This window comes from Chinchilla lanigera, unplaced genomic scaffold (genome assembly GCF_000276665.1).
Source record: "Chinchilla lanigera isolate Chin_1 unplaced genomic scaffold, ChiLan1.0 scaffold00011, whole genome shotgun sequence".
NCBI classification, from domain to species: Eukaryota; Metazoa; Chordata; class Mammalia; order Rodentia; family Chinchillidae; genus Chinchilla; species Chinchilla lanigera.
In genome coordinates, this window is record NW_004955412.1 from 23,350,233 (window position 1) to 23,357,692 (window position 7,460).

The following is a 7,460-nucleotide window of genomic DNA, read 5'->3' on the forward strand; positions in this document are numbered from 1 at the left end:
TGAGTTCGGTTCCCGGTACCAGAGAAAAACCAAAAAATAAAAAATAAAAAAAAATAAAAATAAAAATAAAGACAAGTTGCTAGAAAGGTACAAATAAAATGTCAATGGAAAAGATTATATCAAAATTATGTATTCTATATAATACTCTATGTGTACATGGATCTGCAGTATATGCACACTATCTTGTGATATGTGTGTCTGTGTAAGTTTTTAAGGTGAGCAGAGACTTTATCTTTAGTTGCATTGTCTTTAGCATTAAACATGGACAGGGACAGGAGAACACAATCTTCCTCGCACATTGTACAGGAAGATAGTTGATAAACAGCCACCTTTCAGTCCTACAAACAATTTATGAATTCAGTTCTGCAGAAGATTCATCATTGGGGATTCAGCGAAAAGCATGGATTAAGCCTACTGATATAATGCCATGTTTCAAAGAATTTAGGAAATTACTTTTCAAAACATCCTGAATTTATAATCAACAAAGCTAGGTACAAAAATGTTCATAACATTTGTTTCTAAGAATTCAAATTTGGAAACAACATAAACGTGCATAAGCAATGGAAGAAATACAAAGACTACTAAACAGCAATTTTTTTCAACTATGTACTACAATAAAAATGAACTTCATAAACATAATCCTGAATAAAAGAAATCAGACTTTCAAAAGATATACAATGCAATAACCATGATGCAGTGACAGGTATAAAAGCTGTCTAACCAAAACCAGTGACAAAGAGAAAATCTTAAGAGGCAGCCAGAGTAAAATAACACATTCCAAACACAGAAACAAAGATAAAATTGACAACAGACTTCTTATTAGAAATAATGAAAATGAGAGGACAATGGAGAGACATCTTTGAAGTACTGAATGAAAAGAACTATTGACCTACAATTCTACCCCCAGAAAAAAATAGGTTTCATACATGAAGGCAAAATAAAAATGTTTTCCAGACAAACAAAACAGAGTTGGTTCATCACCAGCAGACCTACATTATAAGACATGCTAAAGGAAGCTCTTTTTAAAGAAGGAAGACAATACCAGGTAGAAATTTTGCTGTAAGCAGAAGAATGGAATGTAGGCCACTGACAATGGCTGCATATGTGTGTAAATATAAAAGACACTTTTGAAGTCATTTTCTAATTTCCTTAAAAGATAATTAACTACTTTTAAAGTAAAGTGTTGTAGATTTTATAGCATTTGAAGAAGTAAAATGTATGACATCACCAGCACTCAGGACTGCAGAACAAACGTAAGTACATTATGTAAAGGTCTTATACATAATATATGTAATATTTAATATTACTTTAAAATGCACTTAATAAATTAAAGATTAAGTTAAAACAAATCGGAGAAAAGTAAGAAGGGAAGTATAACTAAGAAGCAAACAGTGGAAATTGAATGTAAAATGCAAGCATAAGAACAATTAATCAAAAAAGAGGTCAGTGTAAAAAGAAGAAAGCATTAAAAGATGAATGGAAAACAAAAGCCAAGATGGTAAATTTAAATGTAAAGAGTATATACTACAGTAAAAGATTAATACAAGACATAGATACATGGATGTTCAATATAAAATAATTTCTACTTTTCTGCATATGTAAAATTCTCCATAATAGGATGTGCTTCAACTCAAAAAGCATATATTGTATGGTCAACTCAGATGAAATTTAAATCACCCACAAATAATCTATGTGGATAATGATCAGAATAATGATCATCATTGGGAGTGTGAACTGTGAAAGACCTTTATAAGGGACTTTTGGGGTATTATGCATGTTCCATTTCCTGATTAAATAGTGTAATGTGTTTAAAAATTTAACATTAGATTTTGCATTTTAGTGTGTAAGTTATTCCTCACTTTAAAAAATACCTACTAAGGTCACTGATGACTTTAAAAACCCATTATTTTTCCTTCTTTGTAAAAATATATGAGAAAGTAGGCTCTTTGCTCAATTTACTATGACAGAAAAAGCAAATCTGAATAATTTAGGGACAGATTAGACTTTAAATTTTAGTGTTTGGGTTCTAAATTATTCAGAATCTCTTAGTTCTACAGTTTTAAGCTGGCACATGAGGGTTTCGACACCATCAGAATTCAAATTTCTGTACTTGGCACCTTTCTGGTTATCTCATTTCACCAGCACATCAAAAATCAGTGTAGAGGCAAGTTCATTCTCTCAAAGTACCCACCTTCTTCACTCCCTACCTTCCTCCACCTTGTTTTATTTTTGTCAGATAACCACTACTCTTCTTACTGTCACCCACTTGGAAAATAATCTCTGAATTTCTCCTGTCTGTAACTCACCAAGACTTTTATGCTATCTTTTCAACATCTCTCAAATGCTTCCTTTTGGCCATCATCCTGTCAGCTTATTGGAATAAATTCCAGTGTTCTGGTTTCTGTCTTTCTCCTTTGCTATCATAGCACCACCAAATATTTCCCTGTATTCATGACATCCCCCTGCTGCTAATGTTTTAGAAGGTCACTATTCTCTACATAATAAAATTGAAACTCCTTAACATAACATCCAAGGCCTTCTGTGGAGTTCCAGTCTGCTTTTCCAACCTAGTGTCTCAGTGCCCTCTAACACACCCCTAGAAGCCCAATACTACTTGTTAATTGAATGTACTCTGTATATTCTCTCAAGACCTTTGTTCATGTTTTAATCCTGGCCTAGAACATTGCTCCTATTTATTATAGCCAAATGTCACACATCCTTAAAGATAGAATACCATCTCACTGAGATATTTGTGCAGAACCAATTTCATTTTTTATGTGCTTTTGTGGTTCTACGTATCATTCACCAGGTTGTTAATTCCAGGCTATGTTTCTATGTTCTTCAACTTGTACAAGTGTCCACATTTCATCTCCAAAAGTAGAGGAAATTCATGGAGAACAAGAGTCATATTGAGAGTTTTGAGTGCTTGAGAGATAAATCTAAAGCTATTTTTCAAGAGGATTAGTTCACACATTGCACTTCAACTATTAAATGGAAGAAGGATTATGAAGTTATCCATGCAGACTCGGAAAAGCTTAATTCATAACTGCATCTCCAAACTACCCTTCTAAAATGTTTGTGGGCCTGTTACTTTTTAACTAGGATTTGAAGACTGCAGATTATCACCGTTAAGAGACACTCAGCCAGAGTATCTGTACAGTTCAGATCTCAAAGGTCCCCAAAGATCCACAAGTTGACAGCTTGGTTCTCAGTTTGGTGCAACTGGGAAATGGAAGAAGCTTCAAGAGGTGGGGGCCTAGTAGAAGGTTTTAGGTCACTGGGGATATGTCCTTGAAGGAACTTGCATGATACCACTATTTTCTCTTTTCTCTTCACTTCCCAGCTACTATGAGGTGAATGGGCTTCCTTATCCATGATGTGCTGCCTCAACACAGGCCCAAAACGATAGAGACAGCAGACTATACACTAAAATAAATTTTTCCTCCACACAAGTTGATTGTCTCAGGTATTTTGTTACAGTAATGGAATATTGACTAACAGACTATCTAAACTAAATTAAAAGTTAGGAATTAGGATACCTGGGGTCCTGTCCTATTTTCTGTTAACTATACAGCTATATAATCTTGGGTCAGTTACTCTTAACCTCATCTTTTCATCTGTAAAATGAGAAGTTTCAATTAGTTGAGCTCAAAAAAGTGCTACCAGTATTTTTCTGATACTTGCCATATTTTGTGAATTTCATATTATCCTCAACCCAAGAGTTAGGGGTAGGCAGAGAAGTTTACATATTTATCAAGCACCTATATCATCTTGATTAATCTTTGCCAGAGTTCCTTAGGTAGCTATTGTTACACAGGCTCTGAAGGTTTAAGTAATCTGTCAAGTTTTCACATCTATCAAGTGACAGTGTTAACATTTGACTCTCAGAATTTCTGAATTTTCTTTTCTCTGTCTCTCTGTCTCTCTACCTCTGTCTCTGTATCTGTCTCTGTCTGTCTCTGTTTCTATGTCTGTCTCTCTCTCCTCCTCCCCTCCCTCATCCCTGTCACTCACCCTCTCCCTTCTTTCAGTTGTTTGCAATAGGGTCTCACTATGCAGTTTAGGCTGGCCTTGTATTCACTATGCAACCCAGGCTGGCTTTGAATTCACGCTGGTCCTCCTGCCTCAGCCTCCCAAGTGCTGAGATTACAGTCATGCACTGCCACACCTGGCCAGAATTTCCAAAGTTATTAATTCCAAAGCAAATTTTTTCCTATCACTCAAGTAATTCAATTCAGATCAGCCCAAAAAATGATTTATAAACAAATAAATATGTCAGAAACATTGACCAAGAGTTACTGTTGACATATATCTACATCGCATTTATAATTTTCATACCAAAACTAGAATTAAGGTACTTTATATTTACATAAGCTTTTATAATTCACACACAATATATTATGAATCTCACAGTATAATCATTAGATAAGAGAGAAAATCAACTCCTAGAAATGTTAAGTAATTTTCCCTTAAACACAAAGAACAGGGGCTGGGGATTTAGCTCAGCGGCAAAGCGCCTGCCTGGCAAGCGCAAGGTCGTGAGTTCGGTTCCCGGTACCGGAGAAAAACAAAAAATAAATAAATAAATAAACACAAAGAACATAGTGGGGTAGTAAAGGTCCTGGGTTTTGAAATCCTTCAGATCTGAAGTCAAATTCCATTTCACCTACCTTATAACTGTGTAGTAGCACATGAATTGCTTAACTTTTTACGTAGGAAACAGGGTTGTAAAAGTAGATACCTCATAGATTTTTTATAAAGATTATAAGAGGAAATGTAAGGCATTTAGTACTATGTTAGGCATACAGTGACAAATATTAAGTCTTGTCAATGGTAGAACCCCCACCATATTATTATTATCATAGTCTCTCACTTCATGAACTTTTGATACTTCCAATAATCTCCTTTAGATATGACTTAAGATAAAGCTTAATACTCAATTCAGTGCTATCAGAAGATGCATTATAGCACATCGGGGAGGGTACTTAGAATCTACCCTCATTAAAAGATATACTTTTATGTTCCAAGAAAAGTGAGAGCTGGTTTGGCTTGAACTATTCATGCTCTCTTGCCTAGCCCCCAGATGAAGAATTATTGTACCTGCAAGATATTTCCATCAATTGTATTATCTTCCTAATTGGGAATCAGAGTTTTTCTTCAAGTAAAACTAACCACCATATAGGGAAACAGAATGAAAGAGGTGAACCTCCTTATCACAAAATCCCAAATAATCTAGGTTTGTATCAGTAGTTGTTCACATGTACCAACTTTATTTTCTGGTTGTGAATGAAAGATAGCCAGGCTTGATAAAGTATCAATTAAATTCTATTTTTGTTATCTTCCAAAATAGAAGTGCAAAAGAAATTTTAGAATAGGAATGCCATCTTTTCTTTTTCTTTTTTTCTCTCCCTCTCTTTTCATACACATTTACTATTAAAATACCTGGAGTTTCAAACTGGAAGTGTTTATACAGTAACTCTCATTGGTTGTGGGCATGCAGGCTGGCAGTAGATCAAAACCACCGCCAAGTTTTTCAGCCGTAATTTTATTTTGATTTTAATTAGTATCAATTAGGACTAAAAAATAGACAGTCTGGATAAACAATGTGAGGTTGGCTCTAACAAGTAAATTAGATATTTTGCAGGAAAAGGGGGGAGGGGGGACAAAGACGGACTCTACTTTCTTCCTTCCAACCTCCTGCTCCTCCCCATAGCTGTTGCTGCAGGGAACTGAGGCTTTCAGAATAGTATCTGTGTTAATATCTCAAAGACCCCTTTCTGTTTAAGGGCACTGAGTTTGGGAAATGTCTACATCTTAGATGGCTTCCAACATGCTAATTGTCAAGCATTGGGTTCCTGCTTCTCCTATGAAATTCCCTTTTCTCTGTATTCTCAGTTTATATCCAGAGTCCTGTGAGAAATTCTGTCTTCCTCTTCTCTTCCTGCATTATCACATCTAGGCCCAGGTTATCTTATGAACAAAAAACTGTAACAGAAGACATTCAGTAGTGTGTGCTCATTTTAGGGAGTTACAAGTGATATGCACTTATTATTTTATTTTAATATAATTTACTTAATTACACATCTACTTAATTTAATTTTTTAAGAGTGACCATGTTCAACAACCAACAGGCAAAATTCCTAAAAATTTAAGAGTTATCTCTTATGAGTCAAAAGAAACCAACCAAGCATGTCACTGACACACTCACCTTGGAGGCCACAGTGTCTATTCACTTCTTCATGATACTGCAGGTCTTCAAGAGATCTGAAAGTGAGATAGTGACAGATGGTCCAAAAACTGAAGGAGTCAGCCTGCCCCCTTCATACAGACCATTTGCATTCAACAAATGCCTCCCATCACTCAATTTTTGTGTAGTGGGTCTTATGTAGATGTCTTAGTTACTTTTCTCATTGCTCAGACAAAATACCTGACACCCAAACTTAAAGGAGGTAAGGTTTATTTGGTTTAAAGTTTGTAGAGGTTTCAGTCCATAGTTGGTTAGCTGTAAGACCAGATGCTATGGCAGAGAAGAAACAGTCCATGGTAAAGCAGGGCAGGCAGAAAGCAGCAAGCAGCAAGTCCAAGAGACCTTAGCAGCATCTTTCTGCCCCTTTTCTTTTCTATCTAGGCTATGGGCATTAGAGATGCCAAACCAATCAGTGGACTGATTTACTTATCACACACCTTTCATCCCAGCATCACACACTCTAGATCAAGCCATCTCTATCTAGCCACCTATGGCCACATGAGGCTTTGGAGGGACATCTAGACACAAGTTGTAACAGTACATATGAGCTTTCAGCCTTAATTTAATGCTTTGTACATTACTGATGTCATCTATCAGACACAGAATGGAGTCCAGATCAAAGCAGATAAAAATACATAAAGTATACAAACTTGGAATGTGGGAGGGAATATGCCACTGATTTTTCAGTCTTCAATGTTCTCTATAACTTCAAGCAAAATTAGGTTCTAACTCCTAGTTTCCAGGATTTTCAGAACAAAATCAGTGACCTCTTGACTGAATTACCTCAATTTATCCTTTGACTAGCCTCTTGTAAAATGTGATTCAAGTTTAACTTTCTCTGGTGTTCCATGTCTATTTGTGGGGTATTCGGCTTAAAAAAAAGAAATCAGTGGAATCTGGAACCTTAACCAGTGATCATAAGATAACATTCACTTATACCCTCTTTAATATAGCTGGATGAAGGCAGCCTTTTAATCAGATACCAATTCTCAGACCTCTATCTTGTGGCACCTTCCGGACTGTACCAGTGAAGCCTTCCCTAGACATCAACCTCTGATTAGAAAGAAACTTTATTTAAAGAAAAAAAGGAAAGGAAAGGAAACATGCAATACAAAAACAACAACACTTATAATTTATTTTTTTTTATTTTTTTTTTAAAGATAAAAGGAGGGAAACATTAACAGACATACAACATTTTACAACATATCACAAG

General features: G+C 35.5%; 1 long non-coding RNA gene across 1 annotated transcript in view; it reads right to left on the reverse strand.

Moving 5' to 3' along the window:
* Positions 1-7,460, reverse strand: part of LOC106147873 — a 48,984-nt gene that overhangs the window by 18,482 nt on the left and 23,042 nt on the right. Inside the window, exon 3 of the long non-coding RNA XR_001232879.1 lies at positions 6,209-6,264. This is a non-coding gene — a long non-coding RNA (uncharacterized LOC106147873). The remainder of the gene's footprint in view (positions 1-6,208; positions 6,265-7,460) is intronic.